This window comes from Dryas octopetala, chromosome 5 (assembly GCF_963921425.1).
Source record: "Dryas octopetala chromosome 5, drDryOcto1.1, whole genome shotgun sequence".
NCBI lineage: Eukaryota > Viridiplantae > Streptophyta > Magnoliopsida > Rosales > Rosaceae > Dryas > Dryas octopetala.
In genome coordinates, this window is record NC_141370.1 from 686655 (window position 1) to 708479 (window position 21825).

At 38.4% G+C, this 21825-nt stretch overlaps 1 pseudogene; it reads right to left on the reverse strand.

Moving 5' to 3' along the window:
- Positions 1-11952: 11952 nt before the first annotated feature.
- LOC147283301 (secreted RxLR effector protein 161 pseudogene) lies at positions 11953-12585 on the reverse strand (annotated as a pseudogene).
- Positions 12586-21825: the final 9240 nt, after the last annotated feature.

A 21825-nucleotide genomic window follows, 5' to 3' on the forward strand; every position in this document is an offset into this window, starting at 1 on the left:
TCTTCACAAAGCTTGTCTTGCACCTCTTGTTTGTGCATAGGTCCTTCAAGAACTTAGAATAGGAAGGAATGGTCTTGATGGAATTGAGAAGTAGAATGTTTTCTTGAACAACTGAAGAAGCTCATTCTTCTCTTTTTCTTTCTTAGCCTTAGCCTCTTGTTTTCTTAAAACTTGAGGATATGGAAGTGGTGGTACAAAATCTTGCACTATATTCAAAGGAGGGTTGAATGTGATACCTCTCTTGAATGGTCTCTCAAATTGCTCTTGCTCTTACTTCCCCTTGATGCTACTCTCGGCCTAGGTATTAAGATTGTCCTTCAAAGCCTTAGAATAACACTACTACAATTATATAAATAGACAACGGTCAATAGACAATGGTTCTTATTTTATCCGTTATCTTAATTCATAACACAACGGTTTTATAAATACCGTTATATGAAGGTACAATAGCCAATGATATTTAGGATGATGGTTTTTCCTAAATTATTAAACACAATGGTATTAGTCAAAACCGTTGTGTTGGGCAAGTTTCACAAAAATAACAATTTTGCGGCTCTTTGTAAGTTGACAAAGCTCAAGCCCGCGTTAATTAAAAAATCGCACTTAAGTCTTTTTGGGTCAAAGCCCTCGACTTCACCCACTTTCAGACACTCACAACACTCAGCCCCATTTGTAACGACCCGACCCAAAGTTGACTTTTAAAACTAATGGAATTTCGTCTTTGACTTTGGGCACGTTGGGAAGGTCTCGAGCCCACGAGTTCGTAGACATGCGGCACGCGTCAATCGGAGCTACGGTCTGAAAGATACGGGCTTGTGAAGTGAGTGGCAAACTTGTAATTTTTACGGAAGTAGATTTTAAATACCCAAAATCCAGAAATTTCTGGATACTCTCTCTCCTCTCTCCCCGCTGGTTTTCTCTCTCTCGGCTGGCTCTCTCTCTCTTCCCCGTGATCTCTCTCTTCGACCCTCGGTCGTCCGGCGCCGGATTTCAGTGATCCGACCGGCGTTGGACTCGCCTCCACGCCGCCGACCTCCCAGTGGGGTCTGATCAGCCAACCAAGCCGCGACGGCGGCGCAGCGACGCAGTTTCTGAACGAAGCTCTCGACGGCGACTCGATTTTTCCGGCGAGTTCGAAGCCGACGACCACTTGGGTTCTCTTCCCCAGGCTCCGGCGATTTCAGCGGCGTCACCCCCTTCCTCCGGTGATCGCTCACGGCGGTGGATCGACGATACAAAAGCCGGCGGCTTCCGCCGTCGATTCCGGCGTTTCCGGTGACTTTTGGCCGTCGGTCCAGTTGACAAAATCGATCCTCTAGGTACGGGTAATCTTTCCCCTAAGGTGTTGATGTTCAATTTTGAGATTTTAGAAATTCAATTTTAGGGTTTGGGTCTATTTTGAATATCTTGAAATTGGACTCAAATTTGTGATGTTTATGTGCAATTGAAGGTTCTATTATATAATTAGGATTGTGTGGAGTTGAATTTGGATATTTCTAGGTTTGTGCCGCCGCTGCCACCGTCGGCCCCGCCCCTCGTGGCGGCGGGTTGGATGGTTTCTTGTATTTTTCCACTTCCTTAGAGTTCTAGCAGCTTAATTTTAGGTTCGGTGACTATCTGGGTTTATTTTTGAGTGTTGTTTATGGCCGGGCAGCCACCGTGTGTGGTGGTTGGCCGCTTGTTTCGGTTGTTTGACAGCTAGTTAAAGAATCTATTGTATATGGTTGGTTGTCTGGTCTTAACAGGTACATGGGCTCGGGAAATCTCATTTCCGATGCCGTTATGCTGCCGGATTTGGTATCCGAGCAATGACACCGTGAAGGGTATTTCGGTCTTTTACGTAGTTAAATTGTGAGTGAAACTTATTTAGTTATATTGTTGAGTACCGTAGATGAATCGTCAGTTTTGTGTGATTTGATGCTTTATGTTAAAGGAAGCCAAGTATAGGGTTCAAACCATGAGAAGGAATTGACGAAGATTGAGACTAAAGGATTAAGTGAGGATTAAGCAATTATCATACAATAGACTGTGAGTATGAATGACAAACAAGTGAGGAAGGGGTCGTGAGTAGGAATCAATTTCGGAAAGGTTTCAGTATAGTTCAAGGTAGACTGTGAGTGGATCCTTGGTTTTCTTGATTTATTTGAGTATGGACAGTTTTCTGGAAAAGGTTTTGGTATTATTTTGGGGAAGTTTTATTAATGAATTTCTGTCCTTTAGAAAATGATTTTTGATCGAGCAGCTTTCACGATTTGAGATTAATTGTATTTAAGCGGATTTATGGAAAGATTTAAATTTCAGTTTTTATCTGGAGGAGTAGTTTTTGAGAGGTGGTTGATTGAGATATACAGAAGCGGTTTCAAACCACCATACTAGTACCCCCTTCAGCAGGTATGTATTGCTCTGCACTCGCCTAGAGATGACTCGGCGGTGTACGACCAGCACGCAGGTATATATTGCTCTGCACTTGCCTAGAGATGATTCGGCGGTGTACGACCAGCACTTGCTCTGCACTTGCCTAATTGGCGGTGTATGACCAGCATGATATTCGCTCTGCACTTGCCTAGTAGGCGGTGTACGACCAGCATTTGCTCTGCACTTGCCAAGTCGGCGGTGTATGACCAACATCACAGCAGGTATAGATTTGCTATGCACTTGCCTAGAGATGACTCGGCAGTGTATGACCAGCAGTTCCCCGGGTACTAGTGTGGCATGAGATATCAGTTTGTGGAGCATTTTGCGAAATGAAATTACATCAGTAAATATTTTAAATGACAGTTTCAGTAGAGCATTGTGTTTTTATTTCAGTTATTTTAACAGTTTTACAACTTGAAAATACTATTTATTCTTCAGAGTTCGAATTACAGTTTTGAGATGATTTAAAAAATGGATTTGTGAAAAGATATTAAAGCTGGGGGATTTCAAAGAGCGACGTGAGTGAAATTAGATAGTCTGTTTTGTTGATGTGTGCTTGCGTGCTTTTGTTTGCTAGGACTTGATTTGACTAGGACTGAGTAAGTCTAGGCTTGAATCTTGAGGATGGAATTGATGAATGGATTATGCATTGAGATTATGAGTTAGGATGTGAATGATTCGAGATTGAGGTTAATAGTTGACGTTTAGGCAATTGATTTGCCAGAATGAGGAATTATGTTTATTTTGATGCTTGGATGATTTGTGATGAAATTGTGATGTGAATCAGTAATAATGGGTGTTATTATGGATTAACTTTTGAGGTTTATTGTTTATGTCATTTCACTCATACGAGCTCTAGTGGGCTTATCGGGTTTGTTGTATAACCCGGTACACCATGGATGTGGTGTAGGAATTGTGTTTTGCAGGTTAAGCAGACTGAGGAAGCAGTGGGGGGGGGGAGACGAGTCAGTGGGACCCAGAAAGATTTATTTAATTGTTTTTACTCAGTGGTTTGTTTAAAATGTTGTTGACAGAATTATATTTACTTATGTTGTTGTGCATGGCTCAAAAGTAAGAGAAAGCAGATTGAACAGTTTGATGTTCAGTATTTTCATGGGCCCGAGGTTCGGGGTGTTACACCATTCGACCTCCATCTTCATCCTCTAAACACTTAGACTGCAGTTCCCTCGATATATCTTCATTGTCCGCATCGATCACTCACTACAACAATAAAGTTAATAGACAACGGTGAAAAACCGTTGTCTATTTACCCAAAATTCCGTCGTCTAGGCGAGTGACGACTATAGTATATTTAGACAACGGTCAAAACCCGTTGTTTAAATGGATTAATACAACAGTTATAATTTAAAACTGTTGTCTAGTACCCACCAAAATGCATGATATTCAGCTTAAACAGTTGTGTTGAAACCCAATACACAACGTTTACAGATACAAAACTATTGTATTAGTAATGATTAAATAATACTTATGTGCTATAAATGTTGTCCAAAGTACTATTAAACATCCATTTTAAGAAACACCGTTGCATAATTAAGTATAAAACCGGCATGAATGTTTGTACATAAGAAACTCAACAACAGTTTTTACTAAAACATGTTATTTTAATTACTTATACATATCATTTTATATATTAAAACCGTTGGGTAATCATATTTTCCACAACTTCTTTTAACTATATGTGATGTTAAGTTATGCGTATGACAAGTAATTTTTTTTCAAAAATGTTGTATAAATAGATGATACACATCAATTTTTTGGTTAATAAACGTTTTAACTGTTGTTAGTAGGTGTGTTATACAATGGTTATTTAACTAAAACCGTTGTCTATGATTTATTAACATAATTTTTTTAAATTGAAAACTGGTGTTTGTTTGATTCACATTTTAATATCTCTGCTTACATCCAATTGAATCCCCATTAATTCCCTGCTTGCATATCCAATTGGAATTAAATCCCACTAAATCCCTGCTTGTTGCATCCAAAGTAATCCACAAATATTGGTAACTCAAAAAGATCCATGAATTCATTAAATTGGAATTTGATTTTACAAAGTCGATCATGATAACAAACCCATTCACACATCCCTTTCCAATTAATGTATAGCCCAAAAAATTATAAGTAACTTGATAACTACAAAAAGTACTTGTTGATTACAAAAACTATAAAGCTAGGGATGACATGGTCTAACCTAAGTAATCGTGCAAAGTTAGCCATATACATACCAAAATATCTGACTTTGCAAGATTAGCTAGTCAATGAACTGCTCCCATCATAATATTGCATGTCTACACAGCCTAGCTAGTTAGCTATACAAAATATTTACCAAAAAATGCTTGTTAAACCCAGCCGGCGGACTTAGGGAAGTGAGGAGTACGTATTGGATCTACATATAGCGCACCAAAAAGCCCGCCCATTCAGCGCATACTTCATCAATCTGGTCCTGTGAGTAGGTGTTGTCCTTTCTCCTTTCCCACTGAAATTAACCTTGGAGTAACAAAGGGATTAACATAAGGGAATACACCAATAAGAAATTCAACATTTTTGTTTAATTAACCTTTTTTTTTTAGTAATTGAATGAATCAATAAAAAAAAAAAAAAGGAGCAGAGGAAACCCCTGAATGAAAGAACAAACATACAAAGCAAGAACAAACCATCAAAATAATGATCTAAGTGACTTAAAAAACAATTAACCTGCCATAACCATCAAGTTAATCATCAACCAACAAATTAATGATCTAATTGACTTAAAAAACAATTAACTTGTCATAACCATCAAGTTAATCCATCATCATCATAATTAACAAGGGTTTTTACACAATTGATCCAAAGCACATTTTAAACAAAATGAAACATGTCCTCAAAGGGGAGGTCCGGTCCTCAATGTTCAAAACCATTTCTTGTCCTACATCAAATTATTAGCTACTAAGACTAGATATTTCCCAAAAATAAATGCAATAAAATTAGCTACTGTCACAACAGAACCTTGTCCTAACACATGGCAGGAACTTAGACTTCCAAATACAAAGAACAAGAAAAAGCTTCACAAAAAGTAGGATGTTCAGAGAACAATGTTAAGATACATTCCCAAGTTTAAGAAATTCCAATAGAAAGATACGAAATAGTAGGAAGCTAATCTGCAGTGAGTCATATGGCATGCATGTATCAATTCTGTTTAAGAAGACCCATTTAGAGGATTGAAAAGCAGTATGTAATTACCATATCTAATTTGGCATATAATACTCTTTTACATGTACAATCATACTTACAAATGCATGCTTGTTTAAGAAATAATTAATAAATCTCAACATGCTTACAAGAGTCATCAATGGTGGCAAGCAGAACTTAGTCCCTCTCCTGCTCCCACTTTCCTTTTATGATATCAAGAATGACTTTTTGTAGTGATGCTCACTTCACTGCAACCTGAAATCATACAAAAAAAAAAGTTACAAGTTGAAATTTTCAAGAGACACTTGGGAAAAACCTTGTTACATATATTATACTGAAAAAAAACAGACACAGCCAACCGTCTATATGTTCATTTAAAACTTATTTTAGGAAACAATACTGTAATTACAAGAGCCTTGTAGCTAAAAATCAGACAGGGCAACCAATATAAACCGTTTAATACTATCTTTTCCCTTCTTAATTTCTTCTTCCTTTGCTTTGACTTTTTCTTGTCATTCCTCTTCCTTTCCCTTTTCAAGAGTGCTTGAAGAGAAATGGGCTGGCAATAAGATAATTTATTAAGATTATAAGAAAATGAGATTTCACTAGAACCTTATTTTAAGATATCACTTACTGCATCAAGTATGTGGCCATACAAAGGTAAGATGCACATTCCAATGCTCTCTTTGAATATGATGTTGCAGTCTGCAGAAAATGTACTCTCATCAGTAAGTATTTAAAATAACCAAAAAAATAGGTGCTAACAACTCATTAAATCACAGTACTTCTATATGGCTATTTAGCAAGGAAACATCATCGTTTAGTATTTGGCTTTGACCAAAATTTAGACTTCTAAGCTGTACTCTATTATTTTAAATTTACTATAAAAAAAATTCAATAGGATTCCTTTTCCTTTCATAATATGAAGTATGAAAATACTTGGGAACCTGATTTAGAACTTTGATGATAGAAGTAGGCTTCCTTGACCTTATGCTTTAATAAACCTGCAAAGAATTAAAACGAAAAAAAGAAAGCAAAGTAGGTTGATTGAAACTAAAAGATCAAGCTAAAAAAGTTCTAACTAAAAATGCTGAGACAAAAATAAAAAATTCTATGTTCTTGTTTTGCATAAGTCATTTAACCATATCTGCAAGATCTATCAATTTACCTACCGATAAACAAGTTAATTTTGAGTGGTTCTCTTGCATATCGAGTTATAAAATTATACATCTCCAGTCCAATTTATTGCAAATCATCATAAGTGAAAATATTCATTTGTCGTCCCAACCATCCATCAATACCCAAACCATTCAGCTAATGTAAGATACAAAAAATTCACTCAAGTACATATTGGCTATGAAGTTAACCCAAAGACCATTAAAAAAAAAAAACCATAGTTAGCGAAAAATTGTTTCATGCACAACTTTTATTCACAAGTATACATTGATAGATGTCCAATTTCCTGTAAAGTTAAAAGAGCACACGTGGCCCATCAATTTTATCATTCTTAACCTCCACTAAAGAAATTTCACACCCAGTCCTCTTAGCCCATATCTCCAGCTAGTCATAGGCAGTTGCTCAAAATGTATCCCCTGCTGCCATCAGTACCTGGTACAATTCTGAATCACAAGGCAATTCAAATAACAAAAGCCACTGAGGAATACACATGCTTTTCTTGGATGTATAAATACATATATATATATGGAGGTCTGACCTTTCACTTTAAATTCCAAAGGAGATATGGCTTGCTTCGGCACCTTTCCTGCAGGAAAATAACACAAGCTAGTCTTGTGATTTGCTAAAAGAAAAAAAAAAAAAAAAAGGGATTGCAGCCATCAAGATAAAAGAGGAGTGACTCATCTTCTTTGTGTCTTAAGTCTTGATTTTGGAGTGGCTTGCTGCAAGATGAAAGAGCAGGTTTTCAACAAAGTCATATGAAAAAAAAAAAATAGCAAAAAAAAAAAGAGGCAGTTGGCACCTGGAGAAATAAATCAAGAACATGGTCTCTTCTCTTCCCTCCCTGCCAAAAAAAAAAGCATGTATTAGAGAATGGAAAAAAAGACACCAAGAAAAAAAAAAGGATGGAGAAATTATGTCCATTATAAAGAAAAGGAACCTCACTCTTTGAAGTCTCACATGGAGGACTATGGGGGTATTGAATTCCTTTTCAGTTAGTTGACACCTGCAAATTAATAAAAAGGGTCAGCTACTGTTGGTATAAGACAAAGGAAAAGTATGGAAATCCAAAGTCAGCAAAAAGAGGACACATGAAAGGGATTAAACTACCAAAGAAATAAAAAAATTATTTCTCTTGCTCCAAGCCCCACGTAGCAATGTTTGCTGCAAGTTTTCTTAGGTGCTGCAAAGTCTACAAATACACATGGCAAACAAGTTCAAGTCAGCCCAAAAGTAGATACAAGATCAAGTTAAACCCAAAAGAAAATAGTCTAGCTTGCACATGAGACAGCTAGTAAGTGGTTGCTTTCACCAAATATTTATTTTCTGAACAAAAAGATAAGAAAGATCAAAAAGATGCAAAAAAAGACATGCGTAAAGTGATCTTGCCTACGCCGATTGCTTTGTTATTTTTCTTTGCCTCCAGTCAAAAGGAATTGGCTTGCTTTCAAAATTAGAGGAGAGGGGTTCTTGCTACTTCCAATTTGCAACCATGTTCTTCTTAACCTTTATTTAACCCATTATTTTATTATAATTTATTTATCACCATCTAGCTAGTCCTCCATATTCCAACCCCTGCTTTCAAATTTCAATCATGAAGTCTCCTTATCTCTTCATCTATCTCTCTTTCTCTCCCCCTCTTTTATCTCTCTATCTCTCTTTTTCTCTGCTATATCAATTTCCCAACCTTTAAACCTCCCCACTCTGCTATATTAGTTGTAACATTAATTCTGCAAAATGCAGGCCATTTAAAATAAGGGCCAAGACAAAACAAACCCAAGTATACAAGTTAAATTTTTACTACAAATTACTAGATCCATCAGATTTGGAAATAAAAAACAATGATTTGGAGCTATGTAGAACTATTGAGGGTCCCTAATCTAAGTAAGTATGCCCAGTTACAACAATGCTTGACTTATGAACTTAATTCTCTGACTTGTTATTTTGTAAAGACTCCCCAGGACAAAAAAAATAATTAAAACTCCTCTACTTCCTGTAAGATAAACACAATTTTTTTTCTTCGATCTCCCTTTCTTAGAAGGTATAAAACAAAAAGATTTGCCAAAAGTGACCACAAAAATCAAAATCAAAAACCCAGAAAACTAAATCATAACCTTGCCCAAAAAAATTTTAAAAAATTAACAAGATAACCATCACACCAAAGAAGAAAAAAACCCAGCAAACAAAAATACAAAACCCCCAAAATTAAAACATCTAAACCGAAATTTAAACAAAAAAGGAGAAGAAAACCCTAACTTTGAAGAAGAACCTAATCAGGAAATAGACAGAAAGATAAGTAAAACCCGATGAAACTTCAACAAGGTGGAAGAACAACTGTAGTAGAGGAAACAACACTACTGCTGCAGCTTGATTCGCGCAAAAACACACAAACCCAGATGGAATTACCAACAAGCTAAGCTCAAAACTCACCATCGGGGCCAAGACTAGAACATTGAAACCTGCCAGAGGATTGACCTTCCACTCCGTGAGCTCTTCGTGTATCCGATTGCCAATCTTACCTTAATCTTGAAGCGGGTATCAAAATCCCTAATTTTTTTGGGGTTTTCTGGAAGTGGGCATGAAATCTGTTTAATTGTAATCATGGTGGCTAAAATGAAGAAGAGAAATGAGACAGAGACATAGACATAGAGAGTTTGGCTGGACTAGGGGGTGGGTGTGCGACATGACAGAGAGAGTTTAATAGTGGTAGAGAGAGAGAGAGCAGATCAAGAGGTTTGAGAAAGAGAGGGATTTTGACTAAGTGGAAGAGGTAATGTGAAAATATAAGGAATGGGACATTACACAACCGGCCTAAGCTACAGTAAATTTTTTATAAATCTAGCGCTTACACAATGCTTAAAAATTAAAAACGTTGTTTAGACAAAACATAAACAATCAACAACCCAAAAATCATGAGATTCCATGTATTAATACAACAGTTTTTTTAAAAACCGTTATGCTTTGAAACTAGACAACAGTTTTAACAAAACCGTTATCTATTAAGTGTTGTCTATTTACATTATTGTAGTAGTGACTTCTTCTATTCGTTCATCCACTAATCATTCTTGCCTTCGTCTCTGTCGCCAAGTCTTGAAGTCCCTTTTAACCCTAATATCAACACATATGGAGCAGTTTGAGGCCGGGTAAATATCTCTCTCTATCTTTTCCTCAAGTGGATCCGTTTCTTTTGGGGTGTTTTGGTTGGAGTGAATTTCTAGTTGGGTGGTTCTTAGTTTGGCGAGTTTAAGGGCGGAGGGGTTGGGTTTCTAGTGGTTTAGTGGCTTATAAATGGTTAGGGGGCCTAGGGCTAAGATTTTAATGGTGGTTTTTTGGTCTGTAAATGGTGCTGGGTTGGGATGGGATTTTGTTTTTCTGGCTTGGAGTTATTTCAAGCTCAATTTTGTGGTGGATTTTAGTTCCAGTGATTTTGTGGATGGGGGTTTGTTGTTGTAATAATTATATCAATGCTATAGTTTACATTCCGTAATGTAACAGTTGACATTTCATATAGCAATTAGTGAGCAATCGAATGTCAATTGGAAATCAAATTTCAGTTCAGATTACTTACCGTGCGGAAGTGTCTTGAATTAGTGTAACCACCTCGATGTTACGGCCTCGATGTGCAGTAATCAACCCAGCTGCTTTGGAACGCAAATCACAACTTCTGTGCACGTTCTTGTGTCTCCAAGGTAAGGGAATTGCTATGAAAGTCAGATCCCAAGATTTCCACGATCCCAAAGCTCCCAGACTTTTTTGGTGAATTGTCTAAGTCGAGTTACTCAAGAGTATATGCACGAGTGTTTATATATAAGTCTACCATCAAACTTTCTCTTTTTCTTGTGGTTTCCTAGAGAGAGTTATCAGAAGTGTGGTGAGATTGGGTTTCTGTTTGAATTCAAATTCAAAGACCACAATCCCCATCTGCCATCCTTATCTCTTAACTGAGATATGGGTTTTATCCAATCAGCTAACAGGCCAGTGTCCACCCCAAGTGGGCGGATAATTATTGAAATTACATGGAAATAATTTTAGATAATTGTAACATCTTCCACTCGCCCACACAGGGCATGAAAACCACATAAGCATTCTCAATCTCTTCAGTACTCAATCCCTTCATACAGGAGATGGGACGTGCGACCTAACGAGAAAGAACGTACAGCTACGGGAGCAAGATTATTAAGTCATCACCTGACTAACAAAAATGCTACACCCAGAAGCATCTCGTATATATATATATACCCCAGATAACTTGAACTACACCAAATGAAACACTCTTAATCCCTCATAGAAGCAATGTTTCATCCCTCAGTATGTAATGTACTCATGACATACGTCGATAACTAATACAACGTATTCGCTGGCCAACAATGAGTCACAAGACTTGGTGTATTATCACAATTATCTTCCTTACGCACTCATGTCAATTCAATTAGACTTGACCACTTTCCTAGACATGCCCCTTAAAACCATATTAGTGAAGGTCCTAGTAAAACATGCTAAAGTAGCGTCATCAAGTATCCTCTGCATGACATATGCTTAAGTAACAAAGGGTAAAAATAAGCTCAAAATAATGATCCAAGTGGCTCACACAGTGATGAAGCAGGGATTCATTCATCACTCCCACTATCGGTCAGCTATTGCATATACAGTATGAAATATATACTATGACGTATTCTCATAAAAAGAGCATGTCACGTGTCTAGATGATAGACGTACGCCATACAAACCTTAGTCTAGTCGCTATACAAGCGTCTAACCTGAGCTTTACAGCCCAGTCGCTCTCTAAGCGCCTGCCTGAAATCTCACGTTCGGCTCCAATAAGGCAACATAGAGTCATGGACAAGATCTCTATGATCGACCTTTGGTTAAGGTCTCATCTTAGCTCTGTCTAAGGCGACATATGATAAACATAGGTATTTTATTATTGCTTGCCATCTTGGCGCCAAAAATATATACACGTCCTAATGCGCTACCTCCGCGCTCAAGGACTTAGATGTCTCATCTTGCTCGCTACCTCAGCGCCAAGGCGAATCACCCGTGTGAGCAGGCTGATCCAAGCCTTGTGACATTTATCTAAAGTGCGTAAAATGATTATTCAAAAACAACACAAAGTAATGAATAACTTCTTATTAACAAACAAATAAAGTCAATTACAAAAAGGCAAATTAAAACACATCAAATCCTACGTAGTCCCATACTCCTAATATGAGAAAGGAATACATCCCTGGCAATGGGCTTAGTTAAAGGATCAGCAACCATACTACCAGTGGAGATATGTCTCAAAACTACCTCACCCTTCGCAACTTTGTCTTTAATAAAGTGATAACGGATGTCAATGTGTTTGGTTTTTCCATGATACTTAGGGTCTTTTGCGTATGCTAGAGCAGAAGTGCTATATGAATAAACAAGCACAGGCTCCATAGCACGAGCAGTAATACCTAATCGTCCAAGGAATTTCCTTAACCAAACAGCTTCTTGTACAGCAGTCGAGCAGGCGACGTACTCAGCCTCCATTGTGGATAGAGCCACGCAAGTTTGTTTCTTGCTACTCCAAGAAACAGCTCCACCTCCAAGGATAAATGCATAACCTGAGGTGGACTTGCACTCATCTCTATCATTGCCCCAATCTGCATCGCCATAACCTGTAAGTCTTAGGTTCCCACCATGGTAGCAGAGAATGAGGTCAGAGGTTCCACGTAAGTATCGTAAAATCCGTTTCACCGCTTTCCAATGAGCGGGACCAGGGTCACTTTGATAACGGCTGACCATACCAACTGCGTAACAAATGTCTGGACGCGTACACAACATAGCGTACATCAGACTCCCAATCGCAGATGCATAAGGCACTGTGGACATATACTCTCTTTCTTTATCTTCTTAGGAAATAAATCAAGGGATAAGACGCATCCTTTCTCCATAGGAGTGTCAATGGGTTTGGATTGACTCATGCGAAAACGCTCAAGGATATTCTTAATGTAAGTCTCTTGAGACAAACCCAGAAGTTTTCTTGAGCGATCTCTCATGATCTTAACTCCCAGCACATAATTTGCTTCTCCCATGTCTTTCATTTCAAATTTAGAAGACAACCACTTCTTAGTGGCGGCAATGGAGTCCATATCGTTTCCAGCTATGAGAATGTCGTCAACATACAAGGATAGGATAACAATACTTTTCTTGGACCGTTTCAGATACACACAGTGGTCTTCTTCAATCATCTCAAAACCAAAGGAGACGATTGAATCATGAAATCTAATGTTCCACTGTCTAGACGCTTGTTTGAGGCCATAAATAGAACGTTTTAGGCGGCAAACTTTGCGCTCTTGTCCTTTGACCTCAAATCCAATTGGTTGATCCATATAGATCTCCTCGTCTAGTTCTCCATTGAGAAATGCAGTCTTTACATCCATTTGGAAAAGTTCCAAATCCAATTGTGCGACAATAGCCAGAAGCAGGCGAATAGAGACAAATCTCACCACTGGGGAGAAAGTCTCATCATAGTCTATCCCCTCTCGTTGGGTATAGCCCTTCGCCACAAGACGCGCCTTATACTTGTCAATTGAACCATCCGCCGTGCGCTTAATTTTTAAGACCCATTTGTTTCCAATGGTCTTGCGCCCAGGCGGCAGGTCAACTAACTCCCAAACCTTATTCTTGTCCATTGAGCTCATCTCATCCTGCATAGCAGCCATCCACTCGTTACTGGCTGAGGAAGACATCGCTTCTTTAAAAGAAGCAGGCTCATCTAAGTCCATTAGCAAACATACGAAGGCAGTCCCTTCAACCTCAAAATGTCGTTTGGGAACATTTCCTCGTTTGCTCCTTCGTATTTCAGGATCTTGAGAATCTAGTGGTACACTCCCACTAGGAAGGACACTCCCACTATCTTCAGCGATCACATGATTAGGAGTTAATTCCCCACCCTCGCTTGAAGATGGTAAAATGTCATTGCTTACCTCCAACTCATGGAGATCAAGATCCTTTCTAGTGTCACCAATATCAGGAAAATCATTCTCAATGAAATTCACATCACGGGACTCTATTTCAGTCATTCCTCCATTAGGATGTTCACCAAACAACACATAGCCTTTAGAGTTGTCACAATACCTTATAAAGATATGTTTCTTAGCTCTTGGACCTAACTTCCCATATCTATGAGAAGTGTTATGAACAAAACCAGCTGAACCCCAAGGGCGCAAATGCTCCAAATTGGGCTTTTCACCTTTCCATAATTCATATGGGGTTGAGGAAACTGACTGAGAAGGCACTCGGTTAAGGATATATGTCGCAATCAATAAAGCATCTCCCCAAAAAGATATTGGGAGGTTTGCCTGCGCCATCATCGACCTAACCATGTCTAATAATGGTCTGTTCCTTCTCTCAGCTACACCATTTTGTTGAGGTGTATAAGGAATAGTAAGTTGTCTGCGTATCCTCTTATTTTCACAAAATTCTTTGAACTGCTCAGATAAGTATTCGCGTCCTCGGTCAGTGCGAAGAGTCTTTAAACTCTTCTCTGTCTGATTCTCAACCTCTGCTACAAAACGCTTGAAACAATTCAAGGCTTCATAGCGGTGAGCGATCAGATACACATAACCATATCGCGTATAATCATCTATAAATGTTAGAAAATAAGAGGCGCCATGACGTGCCTTCACATTCATAGGTCCGCAAATGTCAGAGTGAACTAACTCTAGCGATTGAGATGCTCTTACAGCCTTACCAAAAGGCTTTCTGATAGCTTTACCAGCCAGACAACATTCACATATTGGTAGGTCGACCTTAGCGAGTGAGCCCAAAAGGCCTTCTCTAGCTAATCTAGTCATTCTATCACGACCTCTATGCCCAAGTCTAGCATGCCAAGTAACTGAATCAATACTAGCATTAGCTACATATGATAAAGAAGAGTCGGAATTATTTAAATCCAAATAAAATAAATTATTCCTTATAAAACCATGACCAATTATTGTTTCATCTAAAGAAATAAATTATTCCTTATAAAACCATGACCAATTTGCGCCCAGTGCGCAGCTGAAGCTGATATGAACCAACTCCTAATGCCTCCAAATGATTTCCATCACCCATGAACACACCATGGGTACCGCTTGGAACTCGACGATAATCTATGAATCCTACTCGATCTCGCGTCACATGTCTGGTTGCTCCTGTGTCTACAACCCAATCAATGGATGTATAAGCAACTAAAACATGAGAACTTACACAAATGTAGAGAGAGTTTGGATCAGAATGTACCTTCTTCGGCTCAGTACAATCACGAGCGAAGTGGCCCATTTTCTCACAGTTATAGCATTTGACCTTGGACATATCTTTCTTCCCACCACGCTTGCCTCTGCGCTGCTTGGTGCCTTTATTAACCTTAGCAGCAAGGGCCTTTGCCCCACCCAGCTGGAATGCCTTTCCTTTGTCATTTCGCCTAGACCTATTTGTCTTACGCGAGCCACCTTGGGCGACAAGTACAGTAGCATTGGCAGCCTCTGGGCGTTCTGCTTCCAGCTCAACATGTCGAGAGATATCAGAAAAGTTCTTTATACTCTCATTATGGGTCATGATCTGTTTCATAGGCCCCCATGATTCAGGCAGTGATCGGATGAGAGCTTGAACTTGTTGCTCATCACTGAGATTGTTTCCAGCAGCTCTGAGGTCACGAATTAGACCAGACATCACCCGAAGGTGTTCAGCCATCGAGTGCTTAGGGTCCTTTCGGTACACCTCAAATTTCAGCACTAGGCTTCTGAGCCGAGTGGTAGAAGTACCACCAAAAGCAAATCTCAGCTGGTCCCACATATCCTTGGCAGTTTGGAAGTTCTCATACTCTCCAATAAGATCATCAGACATGCTGCTCAACATAATAAAGCGCGTGCTACGATCTTTCTTAAACCAAGCATTGTAGGCCTCAAGTTCACGGCGGTGTTGGGCTGTTGTCCCAGTTTCAGGTTGGACAACAACATTGGTTAAGGTGTCCAGAAGCTCTTGCTCATTAAGAAGATACTGAATCTTCCTATGCTATATGTCATAGTTGGTTCCAATGAGCTTCTCACCCTTAGTGAGATCAGCAACAACATTTTTTGCAGCCATTGAATCTAGACAATATGCGAAAGATTTGACATTAGATTTGTTAAAAATACACACTTTCTATTTATTCTAAAGTTTAATTAAAACAACTTCTTTTCCTATGATTTGAGATCAAAAAATTGCTGTGCTCATAATCATCACTCAAAAAAAATAGGTCCAAAAACAATTTTAATTAATCTTTGAAATAAATATCTAAGCATGAGTTCTCAAAAAAAAAAACATGCTTCTGTCCATATAACTTATTTAGGATTGTAACGACCCGATCCAAAGTTGACTTTTAAAACTAAGGGACTTTCGTCTTTGACCTTGGGTCCGTTTGATAGATCTCGAGTCTACGAGTTCTTAGACACGAAGCACGTATAAAACAGAGTTATAGTTTGAGAGATACGAGCATTTGAAGGGAAGGGCAATTTTGTAATTTTGTAGGAGTGGGTTTTAAATACCCAAAATCCAGAAATTTCTGGACACTCTCTCTCCTCTCTCCCCGCTGGTTTTCTCTCTCTCGGCTGGCTCTCTATCTCTCTCCCCCGTGACCTCTCTCCTCGACCCTCGGTCGTCCGGCGCCGGATTTCAGTGATCCGACCGGCGTTGGACTCGCCTCCACGCCGCCGACCTCCCAGTGGGGTCCGATCCGCCAACCAAGCCGCAACGGCGGCGCAGCGACGCCGTTTCTGAACGAAGCTCTCGACGGCGACTCAATTTTTCTGGCGAGTTCGAGGCCGACAACCACTTGGGTTCTCTTCCCCAGGCTCCGGCGAGTCCAGCAGCGTCACCCCCTTGCTCCGGTGATCGCTCACGGCGGCGAATCGACGATGCAAAAGCCGGCGGCTTCCGCCGTCGATTCCGGCGACTTTTGGCCGTCGGTTCAGTTGTCAAAAACGATCCTCGAGGTATGGGTAATCTTTCCCCTAAGGTGGGCGCGTCCAATTTTGAGAAATTGAAATTTTGATTTTAGGGTTTTTGTTATTTTTCGAATTTCTTAAATTGGAGATGAAATGGAGTTGTTTTTGGTGCAATTGAACGTCCTACCGTGCAATTAGGACTAATTGGAGTTGTTTTGGGGTGTTTTCTAGGTTGTGCCGCCGCTGCCCCCGTTGAAACCGCCACCTTTGGCGGCGGGTTGGGTGGTTTCTCTTGCTATTCAGCCTCCCTGGGACTCTTAGAGACAAAATCCAGGCTCCGTTGTGTTTTGGGTGAGTTTTGATGTGTTAGTTGGAGTCGGGCAGCCACCGTGCGTGGTGGTTATCACCCAAATCGATTGATCAACGGCCAAATTAATATTCTTTGTGAACTTTGGAATTAGATTGTAATGCATTGTTTTACAAAGTATGCATATCCTAAGGACAACAATTCGTGGCCGATCTATTAAGGAAACCTTAAGCCGTGTCATGATGGTTATCAGACGTGAGAAAGGTATAATTGGTATATGAGTATTTTGCAATTTTTTCGTTTTGGGTGTGTATTGAATTGGAGTTAGGTTGATGGTTTGCTATTGGTGGTTATTTGTGAATTCAGGATGTTTGGGAAGCTCGATTATGTGATTGGTCAGTTGCCGAACTTGAAATCGAATTAACAAGGTGGTTTAGATAATTACTTGGTGAGGATTTATTTATATCGTTTACGTTGATCTTGGAGTTGTATTGATAATTGGGCGACTTAGTAATCGCGTTTGTTTGGTATAAAATTTAGTTAACTCGGGACAAACTCTAGACTTTCGGATAAGTCATAGGGGCACTTAGATTTTTCTTCATTTGATTTCAATCGACACTCGTATTCTTGACTATTTAAGTTAGTGGTACTTTTGTGTTAGGTGGATAGAGCCTCGTCTTTTGGCTACTTCTAGTGACGAACAAGAAGGGATCGTGAAATGGGAACGTATTTCCGGAAAGGATTAGACATTGATCGGTTAAACTGTGAGTGGACTCTTGTCTCTTTAGATGATTTATGAAATTCGTGATTTATTCTAGTGATATAAATTTTAATTGTGAAATTGAAGTTTGAATGGGCTTTTGGTTTTCTAAGAATTCATGAAAATTTCATCAATCATTTCACACTAAATACTTTGGGAATTTTATCTTGGGATTTGATCATTGGTATTAAATGTTGGATTTCAAATGTTATTTCAAATAAGTTTTATTGTCAGATGTTTGAAAGGAAATTAGTTTCTTATTTTTATACATATAGATTATTTCATATTTTAGCCTATGGTCAAAGATTTGATTGGTTTTATGTGTTTCAAATGAGATTTATTAAAGACTATTTTACTAGTTGTGTTTATGCATTGTGGATTGAGGATTTAAAGTTTATGGGAATGATAAAGATATTTTCTATCCGTGAGAAAATGATTTTTCGATTTGGTTATGGAAAAATGGTTTTCAAACCACCCTTTGCAGTACCCTCCAGGTTATCAGATACATAGGTCTTTGGGACCCATCACGGCACACATATAGGCTTTGGGCCGTGTGTCGGGATGCTTCGCCCTTTGGGGGCTGCTCTGCGTGCACGTACGACCAGGTTTGCCTGCACGTGCCGATTTTATTCACACGTGTGTATGGCCAGGATATTGCCTGCACGTGTTGGATTTTACTCCACTCGTGTGTATGGCCAGGATATTGCCTGCCTGTAATTCCACACAGGTGTATGGCCAGGATTATTCAGGGTATATAGCATGGTGGAAAATGGAATTGGTATCTTCAGAGTTTAAGTATGGATTTTAAGTGAGAAATATCTTTCAGAGTTTTATAATGATTTTGATTTTATTATTATTTTTACGACTTTGTTAATTTAGATGGCTGGTTATTGAGAAATGTGTTTTGAGTTATCTTTTCCTTGAGTTCCATGAGTTTTATAACATTCTTAAAGCTTGGAAATGGTTTTAAAACTGAGGGATTTCAAAGAGTGACGTGAGGTTTTAGAGCTAAACGTGTTTTTTTGAAGGATTTTCTGAAACAGAAATTTTACTTATGTTTTCGTTTATTTAAACTGTCCACTCACTGAGAGTTATCTCACGTTTTCTTTATTTTGTTTATAACATTTTCCCCCCAGGTGTTATAGATCGCTGAGGTTGGGCCGTACCACGTCGAGGCAGGACTTTCAGTTCTTCGGCGTCATTTCCCTTAAGTTGTGGAGATAACTTTTATTTTGCAATGGAAGTTTAGTTTTGCTCTGATTATCATGTGCCTTGGTGAATAAGAACTTTTTGGCTGTGGCAGAGGTGGTTGCTGATTTAGAAGTGCTTTTAACAGGTTTTGAAATTTCTGGGTTAGTCCATTTTCAGGGGAGGTTCTGCCGAATTTTCGGTATGATTTTCCTTGATTTTGGATTCCCGCAGGACCTCTCCGGGTTTTCAGGGTGGAATCCGGGGGCGGTCCTGTCAAGGATGCACATTCACAATAGCATATGAGTTTAGATGAGCCAAGCATGAGCAAACCATAAAATTAAATATGGTATGTAATACATCATCAGCCAAACAAATCACTACATTTCAAGTTTCACTCAGCACCCATCAAAAATAATTTCACAAAGACTATAAAAGGAAGCTCTTGAGGAAGTGAAATAACATATAACATATATATATATAAGTCAAGATCTATATATATATCAAAACTGCACAGAATCCTCCTATTTAATCATCAGATAGCATATTTCATATAGCATATATATATATCAAAGATATGCATAAAAGAAAGACTCGATCTGATGGTTCTTCACAGGAGGAAAGCCAAAAACATGCATCTTATTAAAGAGGCGAATCATCGAAGATGAAGCTCTCATACCAATGTAATAATTATATCAATGCTATAGTTTACATTCCGTAATGTAACAGTTGACATCTCATATAGCAATTAGTGAGCAGTCGAATGTCAATTGGAAATCAAATGCCAATTAGAAATCAAATTTCAGTTCAGATTACTTACCGTGCGGAAGTGTCTTGAATTAGTGTAACCACCTCGCTGTTACGGCCTCGATGTGCAGTAATCAACCCAGCTGCTGTGGAACGCAAATCACAACTTCTGTGCACGTTCTTGTGTCTCCAAGGTAAGGGAATTGCTATGAAAGTCAGATCCCAAGATTTCCACGATCCCAAAGCTCCCAGACTCTTTTGGTGAATTGTCTAAGGTCGAGTTACTCAAGAGTATATGCACGAGTGTTTATATATAAGTCTACCATCAAACTTTCTCTTTTTCTTGTGGTTTCCTAGAGAGAGTTATCAGAAGTGTGGTGAGATTGGGTTTCTGTTTGAATTCAAATTCAAAGACCACAATCCCCATCTGCCATCCTTATCTCTTAACTGAGATATGAGTTTTATCCAATCAGCTGACAGGCCAGTGTCCACCCCAAGTGGGCGGATAATTATTGAAATTACATGGAAATAATTTCAGATAATTGTAACAGTTGTCATTTTTGTGCTTTGGGGGATGGGTCTGGGATGTTTAGGGTTTTGAAGGTGGATTTCAACTAGCTAGGTTTGAGTGGGTTTCAATTTTTTATGGTTCCAATTGGTGATGTTAAATTATCAATTGGGTCTCTATGATTACTTTATGCTTATTTTAGTGTTAATTGGGTTTGATTGATGTGGAATTAAATATTGTTAATGGGTCGACTTTTATTAGCATCATGATGATGATGGATATGTTATTCTGCAGAGAAAATGTGTTAAAAGGGAAAGAGTTGTTAATTTGAGTGGAAGAATTAATTTCTTGGTTACTTTAAGTTTTTGTTTATAAATTTTGAGAATCCTCATTAATTTTGACAATAGAAATAAATGGAAATGGAAAGTAGTTAGCTGCTTCATTTTGTTTTCAATCTGAAAATGGAACTACAGAAATGACTTCTTAATGTTCTGGGAATAGGTAATTGGTCTTTTAGGATGATATTAGAATCAAGCCATCGTGCAAAGTTGATGTTGTAGATTGTAAGACAGTGTATCTTTCAGAGTATGCAATTGCTTCCTTATTTAATACTTCTATACATTGTTTTATTTGTTGTCGATATTGATGTAAGCTAACTCTGATCAGATACTCTTGATGTTTATTTGTATGCATTTGATTAAAATTTAAATGTGAATACAGTCTTCATGTCTAACTCATCTCGATTCATGTTTTTAGAAGCAAATTACAAATAAGCTGATAAATATGCAATTTTCATGACTAATTACAAAATGATTTTTATGAATGCAGGTCATTTGTGTGTGTGATCTATGATGGTCAATTGTTTGTTAAATTGAAAAAAGGTTTCAATTTCCCTACAATGGACTATGGGTCAGTTATCCTTTTCGACTTTTTGTGCATTTAGGATTCTAGTGATTAATTATTATCATGTGCACCCCTTCTTGTATACTTATACTTCACGTTTTGCTCTTTCTTTATTTCCTTTTAGATTTTGCTGATCTGTTTTGACATTTGATGGACATTTAGAGAACAAGTGATCCATATGTACGGTCATGCATGTTTGAGAAAAATGGGTTAGGAGAGTCCATTTGGAATGGTAGGCTAGTCCTTTTGTTCTCCAATTGACGGACTATTCATGGTTGTGGAAATCTCTTATCATTCACTTATTGTGGTTCATTTCTGCCATTAATTACAAAATGTAATGTTGGACCATCATGTTTTACCAGTTATGTCAGCCTGCCTCTCTTCCTCTCTACAAGTGAATCCTAGATGTTTTCCTATTTTATTGTTAAACCTGCAAAGTTTGATAAGAGACATGGGCTAAAAGGTATAGTTGAATGCCTTGTTCTCTTTTCCTTCAGTTTCTTTTTTCCATTCTGTCATATTATGAATCTAGGTGTAAGTTGTCATGAAAATATACTTCTAGGTACAGTCGCATATTTAACCTTTACTTTGGTTTCATGAACTTGAAATTAATTTACTCTACAGTAGGTTGTTGTAATATGGTGCTTTTGCTCGATCTGTTGTAGCATTTAGTGAAAGATTCATGACATCTGCCTTTACATTT